Here is a 16,412-nt window from a genome sequence, read left to right as displayed (position 1 = left end):
GGTGGGCCCAGACCCCTGGAGTGGTCGGCAAGTGCTCCCTGACCCTTCAGCCCAGGAGCTGCTGCCCACGCCTACAGCCTGCTCCCACCACTGGGCCAGAGCTCCTCAGAGGTGAAGTGGCAAGGAGATGGCAAAGTAGCTAGAGAGACAGAGGCTCACCACAGTGTTGATGTCTCACATTTCCTCAGTCCCACAGCCAGCCTCTAGTAGAAGCAACCAAGGACACTCCTGGGGGAATGAGCTTGGACCCCTCTGTTGCTTCATACCTGAGAGATAGGAATACACCCCAGAACAAGCCTTGTTTCCCTGGTGACACTGATTTCTAACCCTCTTCTTGAGTCTTAGAGCTTGTAGTCTCCAATTTTCTTGAGAAAAATAAAATTTTATAGTTTGCTTCCTGTTGTGCCAAGCAATCTTTTATTCATCTTAAATTTAGCTCATCCTAACTTTAATAATCTAAATTGGGTCCAAAGGCCATGTTTTCCCTATCAGGCTTTGTTAATAAAACTTACATTACTATTAGTTTTGCCTTTCCCATGGAACAGCATGGAATTTTGTTCCATCCTTCCTGTGTAGTCAGGAGTCTTTAGTTAAGAGCCTTGGATGTGGCACTGGTGGGCCTGGGTCCAGATATGGCAATGATCTGTAATTGTTAGCTGCTATTGCTGTTATCACTACTGCTGCCTTGATGGCTTAGTGGTTCCTCTGGACAATTCCTTGATAATATTGTACTCCTCTGCAGGTATGATGACCAACACTATAGCTAGGCCTCAAGGTCGGGGCACACTAGAATTTCAACAAGGACAAGTGTCAGTCGTGATTTGATTTGGTGACCTTCTTTGGCAACGCCAGCCTGCCGTGCCTATCCCATACCCATCTCAAGGACATTTAAGCCAAAACAGCATGACGGCTTACATGTCTTCCAGGGAACAATCCACAGGACTTCTTAGATTGTTGGCAGCCTTTTCTTGTGCAGTCACTTTGACCTCAAGACTTCTGGCATGGTGGGACAGTATGTAACTTACACTCACTCACGCAAGCTCCTGTGATCTTGTACGCCCTCTCCTATGGGCCTGGGGATTATTCTAGTCTGCAGGAGTTGTTATCTGCAAAGCAGAAGTGTTTACTGGGCACTTCTTTCACTTTCTCATTTACAAAACCTTTACCCATTTCTAGACACCCGGTTTCCACTTCTTCATTTCCATCAATTGGTCTCAATCTTGTTTCTTATCTGTAGGCTAGATTCTTAGTCATGATGAAAACTTTCATTCCCATCTCAGAGTGACTTACTGTTTTAAAATTCCCTTTGGATTCTTGTCAGACACTTTCTAAAAGCTCATATGTTCACTCACAGTTTCTTCCCACTATTGCTCATAGTCATAGATGTCCCTTAAAGAACCCTGATGTATTGCATGTAAAACCCCCTTACCAAAATTAGATATGCTTTTCCCCAGTTGATGGTGTGCTTCTGCCTTAGTGAAACCATTTAAAATAGTGTCCTCTCCTACCAGTGGTGATAGAGCCATGGGTCTAGAATACCCAGGAGTAGGCATTGGCCTTTCTGAGAACAAAGTCACTATGGCAATCCAGCGTCCCACTAACCAGCAGAGAGGGGTTCTAGAAACCGGAGATCCTAATAACAAAGGGAAAGGAAAAAGAGAGAAGGTGGCAAAGTCTGTGGTGGGTCAAGAGGAGGAGGCTGATCCAAGTGGTCACCAGTAGTGACCACTAAGCCTGGTCCACAGTCCTGGGCTTGGGTTCAGCTGAGCCTAACTAGAGCCTGACTGCATGGAGGACAGCACAGGTGAGGAGCATAAGACTGATTTACAATAAAGCTGCTCATAGAACTCCTTTTAAAACCATGCAGTTATTCAAGCCTGCATAGCTTTGGTTTTGCAGTTAATTCCATGACATTTGGGCCTTTGTCATGACCAGAAGATTGAACCTTCTGCATATGGGAAAATAGAATGGAAAACAGATGTCTGCCACAGAGACGGGTAATGGCAGAGTTTGCCAGTAGTTTATTTTTAGATAGAAAGTTTTTACTGAAAGAATTCTACTTTTTGCAGCAAGGGAAAAGCACAGGAAAGCGGAAAGCCAGGGTTAGACTATGCGCTACCCTTGTCATGATGAGCTTTGGGTTGGCCCTTCCCAGGCACAGTAGATAAATCTTGCTTTGCATGAGGAGAGGAGAGAGGGAATGTGCTTTCTCTGGTGGCTGGGAAGAGTATTTTCCTTTGTTAAATATGTTTGAAACGAGAGTTAAGTTTTAGGGACTATGAGTTTCTAGTTGAGGATGGAGGGAAGGACTTTTGTGGGAACAAATGCTGGTGCGAACATAGAACTAGTGAGTAGAACTCGTGGCTGGGACCTGGCTCTTGGGACATGCAGATCCAGGGCTGCACGCTGGTCCTGTCACTGAGTGATCCCAGAACCTGGCAGGTTATCTGAACACTTGTTTCCACCTCAGTGAAACAGGGTGACCCCAGGGCTACCTCACAGGTTTCTTTCAGAGAGTAAATGAGATGGTACCCATCAAAGCATCCAGAACAGATCTGGCACACACTAAGGGCAGTAAGCACCTGCCATTGGGCTCCTGGATAGCAGATTCAAACAAGGTTCTTTGTAACAACATAGCAGTCACCTTGGGTTTTTTGGTAGGATTTAGACAATATGCAGTAGCGGAAGAATGTGTGTTCTCTCTGTCTCTCTTACTGGGCCTTGGTTTAGCTCCACTGCTGTCTCTCAATCTTCCTCTGTCTGCCTGGTTTCTCTATTACTTCTGCATACCATTTCTGCACATTTGCAGCAGAGTATTTGGGTTCGTTTGTTCGTCTAGATGATCTTTGAGTTTATAGAACATTTTTAAACAACCAGCAGCTGAGGCCTGGCGCCCCTCCCTCTCTCAGACCCTCGGGTCACTGGTGCGAAGGTGGTGGAAGGAGACAAAAGCCAGATGGGTCCAGGAGGTCCTCTCAGGCTGACCCAGTGCATGTGCTCCACCTTCTGTGGTCAGGCAGACCCTGTCGGGGAGGTCTGTCCTTGGGTGGCCCTGGTACAGTGTCAGAATGGCCCCAGCCTTTTCCAGAACTGGGTACTTCTAATGCAGCCTAAACCTATAACCAAAAGGGACTTAGTTGAAATGAGTGTGATCACATGCTGTGGGCAAACTAATAAGAAAGCTTGCTAGACATGAAGACTTGCGAGCATTTTCAAACTGTCTGTACAAGAGTCTAACTTGGTCAGATGGAGGCAGCTGTGCCTAGGAGCTGAGAGGGGCCTCTGGACGTTCCAGAGCTGCTGTCCTCTCTGGGCTGGGGGACCCTCTGTGCACCTGTGGTGTCACACCTGGAGTGGCTTCGAGGACAAAGAAGGTAGCGCACAAAGCCTCAGGCCTTTCCATATTTTGAGCACAGCCAGTCTCCCTCATGCAGGGGAGCACTTGTCTTGCCATTGTCTTCTCTCCCTCTGTCACTTCTGGTGTGGGTGCCACAGGAACCTCCAGAGCCCTCTGCAGAGGCTCAGGGTCCATCCCTGCTGGTCTGGGTTGCGCTTTGCCACCCTCCTCAAATCCCCGCGCACCCCCCCTCCTTCCCCTCTTCTTGCTACACTCTCTCTCCTGGCTCCCCAACCACTCCCGCCCCACAGTGTGCCCTCCTGATGGTCCCATGCTCCTCTGTGACACAGGTGTCCACACTCAGCCTGCTGGTTCCATGTGTGTAGCGCACACTCTGCCGAGTGCCGCCACCGCCGCCCCTCAGAACCCAGGCTTTGTGTCAGCATTGTACCACATGTTAAGAGATGTGAAATGGTGGAGGTGTGGAGTTACACCTGCCTTCAGGTGTGGGTAGCATCAGGGAATTCCTTCTTAACTATTTGTATCTGGTCAGAGGGTAATCGATCCCCATGGGAAAATGCATCATTCAGGGGAGAGGAGGGGGCTGGCATTGAATCCTCCTTGGAACCCAGAATCTCCTGGGCTTCCCAAAATCCATGATCTTTGCATTTCACCAGCTTTAATGAGCATTTATGTGTCAGGTACTGTGATAGGAACTAAGTATATCAAAGTAAAAGACAGTCGCCAGGGATTATTAAGACTCGACAAGGAGAACTTGAAGCAAAAAGTATTATATGTATCACATTACACAGGTCAGAGAGTAATTCTGTGTTGGTAAAGAGTCCAATTAAAAATTGTCATCAACATGTATGCACCAAATAATATTGCATCAAAATACCTAAAGCAAAAGGTGTCAGAAAATGCAAGAACAGTTTGGTATAAACATAGTGGCTAGTGAGAAACAACAGCATACCTCTGCTTTTGATGGCTGAAGCCAATGAAATATAAGGAAATCAAGGATAGCAACTGATAAGGAATAAATATTATGTTAAATTTTGTTTCTACAAAGTAGCCTTTTTCAGCTGTTCATGAAACATTTACAAAAATTAACCATATTAGGTCACAAAAAGTCCAACTTCCTAAAAGCAGATATTGCACCAACAGCATCATCTGATGACACAACAATAAAACAAGAAATCGACCACAAAGATATGATTTCACAAACACGAGCAATGGCAACTTTAAAAAAAAATCTTATAATAAATTCTTGGGCAACAGAAACTTCAATATTAAAGTTGTGGAATATTTGGAAAATGACAGTAAGAACAATGCAAAACTGTAATTCAGAATTCTAAATTTTAAAAACACAAAAAGCAGCCTAAGAGGAAAAGGAAATAATTGAAAGACTATCCAGGTGCTGGTAAGAATCAGCAAGAAGCAGGAGAGGCAAGCTAAGGGAGGCTGTGTGGTGGGGCGTGGGCAGTCACGCCTGTCACAAGATACTATCCGGAGGTAACTGCCACAAGCAGTACACTGCTGGTACCATCACAGAGTCCTCTGTGCTATGACATTAACTTAAAACTGTCCTGAATGCCAAGACCATGGGCTCCAGATTCAGAGGTCTGGGTGGGCCTCTGGGTCCGTCTCACTCCTGCACTTGAGCAGCCCTCAAGGCGGGGCCACACCTGCGCCACCTGCCCCACTTATGTATCTCTAGTAGTCCTCCCTGCTATCTTGGGATTCTCTCCAAACAGGAAGTTTACTTGGATGGTAGATGACCAATGAAGTAAAGAGTTTTTAAAAGTCTAGTACAAAAAAAAATTTTTGAACTTAGAATAGAAGCAAATAAACAAAGCATCTATCTCAAGAAGATAGAAAGAATAGCCAAAAAAAAAAAAAAATCCTTAAGAAAACAGGAAAATAAAATCAGTGACCTAGAAGGCAGAACAGTAAATATGATGCCAGATCTAATTTCTTAGAAAATAAACAATCAAGAGATAAGCCTCTGGTGAAACTGAAGGAGAGAACATAGCAAGAAAGTGGAATCAATTCAAATGAGATGAATGTGTTGAGATATTTTTAAGTCATTAGAAAATGTATTATTTTGTATGTTGTCTGACTCTATGTCAGTTGATTTAAAAACTCAATGAATCATGATTTTTATCAGAGATTGGTCAAAGACTGAGTAAAAAATGGGTAGATTACAAGTTTCTCATGGAATTATCTAGGCAATTTTCTGGCCAAGGTGCTGTGCTCAGACAATCTTACTTCCTACATTCTGAATATAGTGTTTCAGAATTTAGGAAACTTTTCAATTCATTTTGCCATGATAGTATGACCCTAATGACAAAAATCTAACAAAAATAACATGCAAAAAACCACCAAAATTTTTCACTTATAAATGTATGTAAAAAGATAACATGAGACATAGAAAATTTAATCTCACTTAATTCTATATATGAAAGAATTAGTCCCTACAGCATAGAAGGGTATATTCCAGGTATGCAATTGCTTTTTAATGATATTAAAACTACTAACACACCAGTGGACCAAAGGACAGAAGATAATGAGCATGATGATGGATTCCAAAAAGGGGTTGGATGTAGGGTGGCCTCCGTCTCTAAGTTGAACTAAGCCAAGACTGGGAGGCATGTTGGGCAAAATTTTGACCCCCAGGACCTCCGTCCCTGGGCACTATGTGCTTGGCAATAGTGACTTTGTGGAAGTCATTAGAGGTTACTAATCCACTGAGCTCAAAGTGAGATTATCCTGGGTTATCACAAGGCCCCTGAGGAGCCAACACAGACATTCAAAGCCACAGAAGGATTTAACGTGTCCTCACTGCCCATAAGGTGAAGGGACCATATGCAAAGGTGAGAGGGAAATTGGTGGATCGTGCCAGCAGCAGGGCATGTGGAAGAGACCTCAGCTGTGCATGGGAACTGTTCCCTGGATGTCCCTTGATCTTAGCCTTAGACTGAGCAGAGAAGCCAGTCAGGTCATGCTGAACACCTCAACCATGGAATCGTGAGATGATAAATTTGTGTTGCTTAAAGCCCCTACATTTATGGTAAGTTGCTATGCAAAACTATTGCTGTGCAATAGAAGTCTAGTACGGAAGAAAGTTCCTTAACATGGTTTTTGTTTTTGTTTTTTGGGTTTTTTTTGGTACTAGGGATTGAACACAAGGGCACTTTATCACTGAACTACATCCCCAGCCCTTTTTATTTTTTATTAAGAGACAGGATCTCAGTAAGTTGCTGAGGCTGGACTCAAACTTGTGATCCTCCTGCCTCACCCTCCTGAGTTGCTGGGATTATAGTCATATACCACTGTACCCAGCTTAACATGGTTTTTAAAAGAAAAATTAAAGCTAACATTTTCTGTACCGTAAAGTAGTAAAGTGATGTACATTGAAGTTGGAAACAAATTAGGATATCCATTGTCACAACTAGTTTTTAACTATCTTTTGTAACTAATGCTATAAGAAAAGAAAAATAAATATGAACATAAATCTAACAAAAAAGAGGAAACTAAATTATCATTTTGTAGATGATAAGAACACCAGTAATAACAGTACCAACAAACATTAGAACTAGTGTCATAAGTTTAGTAGGTTTATTAATCACCAAATAAATCCATGACCGTACTTTACCATGGATCAGTTAGGAGTCCCAGTAGAAAATCAAAATGGATACCCTTCACAAATATATCTATAAATATAATGCAGTTTGAGGCATGGAACAAGATAAAATAACCATAGCATTCAATTAGCCAAATAAACAATAATTATGAATAACATTTTTGAAAATAGAGCTAGTCAAGGAAACCAGCACTGTTGGGTATAAAGGCCGGTGTGTCCCTCATAGACGAGTTGCAGAAAGTGACCTCAGGGCCCACACACATGCTCTGGGTGTGTGTGTGTGTGTGTGTGTGTGTGTGTGTGTGTGTGTGCGCGCGCGTGCGCGCGCGCGCGCGCTCGTGCTTACTTGTCCACTTCCGTCTTTTCCAGATCTCCAAAGTGATCCTTCAGGTGTGTAGTTTGTTCAGCAGGGTCTGGGGTCTGGTGGGGAAGGCAGAGACGGATGAGCAATGTGTGAGACGGGAGGGGAACCAGGTGCAGGTTCTAGGAGGGCCCAGAAGTCCGGTCCCCACTGCACGTTGTGAAGCCAGTGGAGGAGTTACCGGTTGAGGACGGGCAGGAGGCCCCATGTGGACATGTCCAGGGGTCAGAACGAGAGGACAGGCTGACTATCAGAGAAAAGCAAGGCTTTCGGCCTACAGGTTTGTGGGAGCAGCCAGAAGGGCCGGTCCCAGATCCCTGGGGACCCGCGGAGGCTTTCTCTGCGCTGTCCATACCGTCCTCAGGAGCCTGGGTTCCACCACTGGAGCCTTCCAGCGTCCATGCTTGCTTGTGGGTTTTGTCTGAGTGTGAGCTTTATCTTCTTTTTTTTTTTTTTGGCTTCAGCAGCAGGCCCTGTACCTAAACTTGAAAATATATCAGACAGTCTGAGTAATGCACGTGGGTGCAGCCCCTCCTGTGTGCACCCCCTCCCGTCCCTTGGCCACCGGGAGAGTTCCTCAGCTTCAGGTCAGTGGGCATTTGTGCCTCCCATCCCCGCCCTGCGACTCAATAAGGATAAAGTCATGAGAGCTTTCACAGGAAGACAGATTTCAGAGGTTTTTTTGTTTTTTCACAGAGAATCTATTTGCAGTGCTAGCGGGTTTCGTGACACTTGCAAAATGACAGGCAGTGTCAAACTGCGCGGCCTCATTGGACTTCTGCCATTTGTTCCTAGAAGGTTCTGTTCTTTTACATGAAAAGCTCAGAGCCAGACCCAGGCTCACAGTGCAGATGGGCCCTGGGTGTGGATTTGCTGCTGCCCTTACTCCTGGCTTGCTCCCTGGCAGCTCAGGTCTCTCTCAGCGGGGTTGTGAGTGTGGTCTCAGGTGCTCATCATCCATGGTTTGGTGATACTAGCTCCAGTGACTGACAGAATTCCAAGGAACTTCCCTGGCCTCTTTGACCCAAGGTGGTGGCGTTCTGTCCCAGAAGCCTTCTCACCTGCTCTTGGGGTGCACTTAACATATTCCCTCCTTTCTTTGTCTAGTCCTGCCAGTTGTCATTGCTTGGGCTTCCCTCTTGGTTCCCTCCTTCTGGGTCCCTGGGCACCCCGAGCTCTTCTCCTGGTGCCACCCCTCCTCCTTGGGTCTGCCCCACTGCCAGCTGGAGCCACCCCTGTGCTACCTGGAAAAGCCACCCCTTCCCTGGCAGCCCTTTCCTCAACATGCTCACTCCCATCGGATCCCCACGTTCTGCTACCAAGAGATTTTTCTTCCAAAACTATTTAAACTGAAAAAGTGCCAAGAGGTGCTTTTTAGGCAGTAACCAAAATAAAATTCTAGAAAGTCTTTCATCTTTCACCAGAATCGCCTTTGCAACCTGTTTGCTACAGGTGTAACTATATGTGAGCAGAGATGAAGTCCTTCAAATGGAATGGCGGGTTGGAGTCTGCATTAGCACACGCCCCAGGGGTCTTAGGCACTGTCAGGGAATGAGTCACAGGAAGACTTTCTACCTGTCCTGGGAACAGCCATCCGGTTGAGTTGGGAATTGTCTCAGAGCAGTGACCACTGAGGTTTCCTTCCAAAAGGACGCTGCTGAGGTGACTTGCAACTGTGAAAAGTTAATAAGCAGTGCACCTGTGGAGGGCCTGCCAGATGCAACCCACGCTAACTGTAATTTTGGAGTCGATTCATTCCATACAGCTGTTTCTCCCCACATGCCTGGCGCCATCATCCCCTTGGGTGTCTGAGGTGAACCATGTGGTTGACCCACAGTGCTGCAGGTCAGGATCAGAGATTCGATCAGGTCTGCCGAATACCCTGTGGAGCAGCATTTACAACTATCAGCAGGGAAAATAACAAGAAATTCAGTTTAAAAGATCTTGATTGGCTTTGTGATTCTAGAATCAGGCAACAACTGAGCAGAGGAGTTTGGTTTTACAGCAAAAAAGGCTGAAGAAAACTGAAACAAAGAGCAAAAAGTGAATTGGCCATTTCAAGGAATTTTTCTTGTATTGTAGGAACAGGAAGACAGAAAAATAACTGACTAATGAACATCTAGGTACTTTTTTCTTGTAAGGATTAAAGCAGAGGAAGCTTCGGTGTCGCATGGATGGAGACGGGCCCGTTTGGGGAGTGTGGCTGTTATGTGTGTGTAGTCATTCTGATTTCTCAGGCAAGTAACAACTTAGCTCTGGTTTGGTGATATCAGCCTTTAGTCTGGGCGACTCCATTTTGATTTTTAATCTGGTCTTTTGGGGCCCAGTGCAAAAACTTAGTTCAAAACAATGGCCTCCTGCACATTTTATTCAACACAACTAATCCAAAAGTATTTATTATTGGCTATTTGTGCAAGCAAAGTGCAAAGAAATATAAGACAGACTCCCAGCCCTTGAGGAGTCTTCTGTTTAGTCCTGAAAAGTTAATGGATATCCTAGAGGAATATTTAGCAATACTGCAACACGCAGGATAACTAGTCTGATAGCAGCAGGGATGTTTTAGACCAATTCCCATAAAGAGAAGAAGACAAAGCTGAAAAAAAAAATCAGGTGGTGGCCACACAGAGAGGTTGATGCCACCTAAGGGGGGACTTGATAGCCATTAGCACATAATGCTCCAGAAAGAAATCCAGAAGGGTGAAATTCCACCTTGGGAGGACTGATCTGATACCTGAGTGAGTTGACGAGATGTATTTGCTAGCTATTGCCCAGTGATGCTGTGTAACAAACATCCTCAAGACTCTTGGTGGATTTTAGCAGTAGCATCTCTCTCTCTTGTGTGTCTGCAGGTTGTCTGGGACAAGTCTGAGGCTTAACTCTAGCATTGGTTCAAGGTCAGGTCTTCCCAGATTTTACTCTGAGGCTAGGCTAAAGGGAAACCAGCTCCCAGGGTACATTCTTCTCATGGTGGACATGAGACCACACTGTGGTGAGCCGAGTCACACAGTATCTCTCACAACCTCTGCTCATACCCGATCTGTGAGGACTCCAGTGACCAAGCAAGGCACATGGCCAGCGTGAATGTCAATGAGCGGGAAAGATAGTCCAACTGGAGAGGAACAGAAGAGACTGTGTTCCCGATGGTACAATCTGACAGGGAATTTGAAGGATTAAGACCAGTTACTTTCTAAGAAGTGGTTCCTTTTAACCCATATACCACCTTACATCAGAGGCCCAGTGACCAATCATAGACTGAGTTGAGTCCCTTAGAAGCAAGATTGGCTCCAGCAATGGGCTCGGGAGTTAGGATGGATGGCAAATGCCCAGGCATACCTCGCCAGCCCTGAAGGTTCTTCTCCTGAGATGCTGTGGGTAGAGCAACTCCAGATGCTCTGTTGGGTGTGAGGCAATAAATGTTTCACAAATTGCCAGCCACCCCTCGTGGGAGTTGGGCAGAGCTGAGCTGTTCAAGGCTGGAAACTTCCATCAGGAACAGTAACCAGTGTGCTTAACTCTGAAAGCTTAATGCATGTTTGTACATTTTTTAACAAAAGCTATAAAAATAATTTGGTGTGTTGGAATAAGTTAAGTTTTACTTTATGTTTTAAAAGGGTTGAAAACTATTTCAAATAAAGGGGTAATCAAAAGGGAGAGATTGTATTTTGGGAAAAGGAATAAACATGTTTATTTTAAAATCCAGTGACATACCTGCAGAACTGTAATTATGACCTTTCTGATGAGGGAAGTGAAAGCAGTTCATAGAGGCCATTTTTACTAAAATAACACTTTCCTTTCTGTCACACCACCCAGTGTTTATGCATGGCTTTTTGGCTTGGGAGGTAATTCTCCACGTGGCTTTCATTCTCCAAACCAGCCTGAGCACTGGTCACTTGATGCAGAGCTGAGGTCCAGGTGGGCAGGGACCTGCCCAGGTCAGACGGCACGGCTGGAACCAGAAGTCAGCTCCCAGAGCCTGTGGGACAAGGAAGAATTACTAACTTCCTGCCCAGCCTGCTTGTAAGGCTCTGTGTTCTTCTGACAGTTGGCATCTGCCATGATGAGACCATAGAGGACCGGACTGTGGGGAGGGAGCAGGACGATGAGTGGCCACAGTCCCCAGCCTTTAAAAGGCTTTCATGACTCCTGGAGGAGCAAGAGAAGGCGGCCACCTGCTCCATCCCAGCTGGGCCCCTGCAGAGTCATAAGTAAGCTCAGCCTGCTACTTCAATCCCCAGGATTATCAAGAAGTCAACAGACGGGATGTGCACTAAGTACTTTAATGTTTTAAAAAACTTCTCTCACATACATGTGTGAATATTGCTTTGCCCTTCTGAAGTTCTTCCCAGGAGGGAAGAGTCTCCTGGTTTTCTGTAGCCCTTGGATTGGGCCTTCTCCGCCTCACAGTTCCCAAGAGGTCTTTGAGGTCCAAGGAGAGCGTTCAGTGAAGTGAGCTGAGACGGGGAGCAGAGGGTGCCAGGAATTTGATGGAAAGCAGCAACCTAAGAGGAAGCTTTGAGCCCCAGACGTGAGGAAAAGCTAAATGATCTACCCCAGGGGCCTGGACAGATCAAGCTCCCCTGGAGGCTGTGGGGGGCTCAGTTGCTATGAGGACTGCAGACAGGAGTGGCCCCCCATGTGGGGTGCAGCTTACTCCTGGGGACTGACCATCTCCAGGCACCAAGAGCCTGGCTTCTCAGGTTTGCTTAGAGCAGGGATTCTTGACTTGGGGCCAGGGATGGAATTCAGGAGGCCCATGACCTTGACTGGAAAGATAATCATGTCTTTATTTTCAGTGACATCTAAACGAAATTGAGTATTTCCTCTGATCATGACTATAGGCAGCAAAGCACATTAGTAGTGTTTATCGCCACAGGAACTACATATATTTCCTCTGACGTTGGTTATGATGGAGACCTCAGAATAACATTTGCACCAATCCTGCTTTAAAGTTCTGGTGGTTGATAAGCCATAGCTAGGTTAGTTAGCCTACTAATAAATAAGCACACACCTTACTGTTTCAAAACAATTTTCAATGAAATTTTTTTTGAAAATGCAATTTCTCCTTTGCATCTCATGGATGTTATATATATAAAACATTCTGGGCTGGGGCTGTGGGCCTCACCCGTCTGCCGAAAGGTTCACGACACAAAGACAGTTAAGGCTCACTATTTAGACTCAAGCTGTTGGAAAAGAGGCCTCTTAGGACTTGGGTGTCCTCTCTCCACCCTACCCCAGAGGGTTTCTGTGGGTGTTTTTTTAAGTAATAAATAACAACATTTCTTTCCAGGAATGCCATTTTTAAAAACTCTCTTTCTAAAAAGAGAAAGCAAACTGCACTGGACTTTCTACTTCCTTCCTCTTTTTCTCTCTCAACCCAAACAGGTGTGTAGCCTGTAGCTTCCACAGGTGGGAGGCAGGCCTGGACACCTCCTGGCCCCAGTGGGACCTTTGGGGCCTGGTGCAGGGCAGCTGTGTTTAACCCCTTCCTTAGGAAGAAGGGAACACAGCTAGCAGGCAGCGCAGGGTGAGCAGCTGGCCCGTGCTCACTGTTCTGTGGTAAAGGAACTATTGTGACAAAATGGCCATGTAGACAGGGTTGAAGCTTCTTTCCCTCCTGGGTTATTCCTGTCCCCATCCTTTATGACCTGAGAACTACTGGGGAGAAAAGAACACGCAAAGTAAAGAAATGAAAACCTTCCCACAAATCATAATAGGACACTTACAGTATCATCTTTTCAATCTGAAGCCATGGTTTTTCCACAGGGGTTGTGGCAAAGGCTTATATAACATACCTTTTCACCAACTTTTGGCAAAAGCGAGACACATCCTAGAATGCAGTCTTAGGAGTTGAACCACCACGGCATTTCAGCGGAGCGACATGCCACTGGTCACCCAATAGCAGCAACCAGTTTTCTTCTAAGAGATTTGTGCCTAGAAACCATTGCTTACTACCAGCCCATTTCTGGTCATGCTAAGAGGAAGTAGCTGGTGTGGGGGCCCAAACTGGCTGCCCACTGTGCTCGGGGAGGCTGTCAGCCTCAGGGCTGGTGACCCTGATCTTTTAGGGCTATAGCACAGCCAGTGAGCATGTCATTCACTCACCTATTTAGAGATATTGACCAACTGTGAAGGTGTGTCCAGCCTCGTGCTAGTGGACACTGGCAGGTGGGCCCTGGGAGGCAGTGGTGAATGCAGTCAGCCTGGGGCAGCCAAAGAGCTTCCAGGTTTCTGAGGAGGAACATGGATAGATTAGCAAACACCTGCCGTGTGGGAGCTTAGGAGAGAGACTCCCAGCCCAGGGGAAGGAGCACCTCATCTGAGGCCCAGGGGTGAGTGCCTGTTAGCCAGCACATGGCCTTTCTACTCCTGCCTCCCTTTGCCTGGTGAAGGGAGCTGAGGGACTGGTCTACCTGACTGCAGTCTCCACACGCAGAAGGCTGAGGGGCAGGAGGGAAGTGGGTACCTTGCAAGCCGCACAAGGGGGTGTCCATCTTATGAGGGCAAAGGATGAGTGCCCTCATCCGAGTTGGAGAAAGCACCCTCTGTGTCCAGCACACAGTAAACTGCATGGTAGAGCATGCAACCATGGAGACAGGTTAGGGCTGTGGCCCCAGGGCCAAGATGGGGCAGTGGCCCAGCCCAAGATAGTGTCCTGGGGATGGGAAATGTGGATAATTCCAGAAATATTTAAAAGGAGGAAGCAACAGGACTCAGTTTTCCTCGGATTCATGGGGTTGAGACAAAAGAACAAGTCCGTTCTCTTTGTCTCCTGAGAACGTGGGTTTCCCCATGTTAAAAACTAAGGCTTTTAAAGAAAGAACTATATCATGATTGGTGACTTGAGTTTAGAACCACCTAGAACCTTCTGACCCTCAGTCCAGATCTTGAAATGCAGTGGTTTAAAATAAACGTGAGGACCCAGAAACACAGGTGAGCTCCAAGAGCCAGAGCCGGGAGCAGCACACGCCACGCTACATCCGTCTGGCTGGTGCCTGCGAAGTCAGAGGCAGAGCGAGAAAAGGAAAAGGATGGGAAACCAGTGCTGGGAGGTCATTGGAACAGAAAGAAAGGGGGACCGACCCAGAGGGAGAGTGAGAGGTGGAGACGGATGCAGTGTCCATGGCCTGGAGAGCAGGGCCCCAGGACAGCCGGCTGGGGCAAAGCAGCCACGCTGGCCCTGGGAAGCGGCTCTTCCCACGTGGGGTGTGGGCTCCCCCAGAGCCGCTGAGGATGCCAGCCAAGCCTGAAGGGAGGCCCAGTCATGCAGCTTGCTCCCTTAACCCAGAAGGTCTCCCGTCACCAACGCTGTCACCCCATCTCTTGCCCAGCTCTTGACAGTTTATAAGCTCTTTACTTCATAAAGAGCGTTGAGTTTGTGGTGAGTGGGGTGGGCTGTTTAATGGCCTTACACAAAAAGCGTTATGGGTACCACAAAAGAGGATCCGTTTTCAGTGCTACTCCAAGCAGCAGCGTGTCTCCCCTCTCCTGGGGCCATGGAGAAGAGCAGTGGAGACCCGCACAGAGCTCAGGCAGGCCGAGGAGGAGGCCCGTCCCTCAGGACCACCCAGGGGTGATAAGGCAGTACAAAGGTGGACTCTGGGGAAGCACAGGTAGGAGCCAGAGCCTCAGGATGCCACAGGGGGCCATCAAGGGACCCCAGAGGGGATCCAGGCTGATCCTCTCCCAGACCTTCTAGATGAAACCATTAGCAGTCCCCTGGGGACAGAGAACTGACCAGTAACATGCGAGCATTCTATTTGGAAGTTTTCCCCATGATTTTGCAGGGTGGATCATCATTGTTCATCGCAGAGGAGGCTTCAGAGGTTGCAGAGGCCTTAGTTGGCATGATCAAGGCCTCAGCCACGACCCCACCCACCTTCAATATTGTTAGACCCAGACAGCTGGACTAGGTGGATCCCACCAACTACCCGCTGTGAGGCCTTACTGAGCCTCGTTCTGTCTCCGCAGTCGCATGTTTCAGGATGTGTCAGTCACCCCAAGTCTCAGGACAGTCCCTGGATGAGGAATGGAAAGAGAGGTTGCGCATCAAATGAGAAGAGGCAGCTAAGCCGGCCCACGCCTGGAAAGCAGGGTCTCAGGATGAACTACGTCTCCTTTACTCTGCTCATTTATTTATAAATTGTTTTCAACAAACAAGTGACGCTGTGCATGCCACGCTGGCGGGAACCCTCAACCACAGAATTCCTGGGGCCTCCAGGGACCAGTTCCAATCTGTCCTGGGTCAGTCAGCGACTCCCACAGTGCCCAAGCACAGTCGGAAGCGCCCACTTCTCATGCAGGGACTGGGCGGCCAGGCTGGGTCTGAGCTGGCAGGGGCGCCTCTGGCCGAGCCTCGCCTGCTTTCTGCCAGGAAGTGACAAGCTGCAACTCACTTAGAAGTACTTTTCTTCATGCCCAGCTCAGCCACAGCAGGCACTCGGTGGAGTTTGTTTCTGTGTCCCTCTCCCCCGCGCATCTTTCTTTGACTTGCTCCATCCCTTTCTATTGGTGTGGCTCTTGGCTCGGTGGCTCTGGGGAGCACGTGCTCCGCCCTGCATCCTGCCCTCTGCCTTCCAGAAGTCTTTCTCGGAGCCTCTGACTCCAGCTCAGACCCCTCTCTGAGCTCTAGTCTAGCGCATGCAGCCGTCTGCTGGGCAGCTCCACTTGGGAAACACCCCTCATCGTCTTCCCAGCCGTCCTTGCTGAGTGCCAGCACCCTTCATGCTCAGGGAGTCCCGGCGAGCCCTTCCTCTGCCACACCCGCCTTACCATCGTCACCAGCTTCTGTGCCTCTTGCTCATGTGGTGAATCCCAACTCCATCCACTCTGTGCCAGGGCTGTGCCCCCACCACCTACTCCTGCTCCTCTCCAGCCTGTGCCCCGACACCAGTGTGACCATTCCCAGACAGAATCTGACCCTGATGTGAAGGAGGCCACACCACTTCACCTGGTCCACAAGGCCCGGGAGAGCATGCCTGGCCCGCTGCTGCCCCTGGACATGTGCTGAGCTCCTCAGTGCCACCTGGCTCGACCCTGGGCGCCTGGCTCCCTTCTGTTAATCCTCATCGCCT

General features: G+C 47.6%; 1 protein-coding gene across 3 annotated transcripts in view; it reads left to right on the top strand.

The window, feature by feature from the left end:
• The window catches only part of Zdhhc14 (zinc finger DHHC-type palmitoyltransferase 14), a 264,704-nt gene that overhangs the window by 202,985 nt on the left and 45,307 nt on the right, over positions 1-16,412 (top strand). The window lies entirely within an intron of this gene.

This window comes from Sciurus carolinensis, chromosome 7, assembly GCF_902686445.1.
Source record: "Sciurus carolinensis chromosome 7, mSciCar1.2, whole genome shotgun sequence".
In the NCBI taxonomy this organism is placed as follows: domain Eukaryota; kingdom Metazoa; phylum Chordata; class Mammalia; order Rodentia; family Sciuridae; genus Sciurus; species Sciurus carolinensis.
Note: the sequence above shows the minus strand (reverse complement) of the source record. Positions and strands in the feature narration are given on the sequence as shown.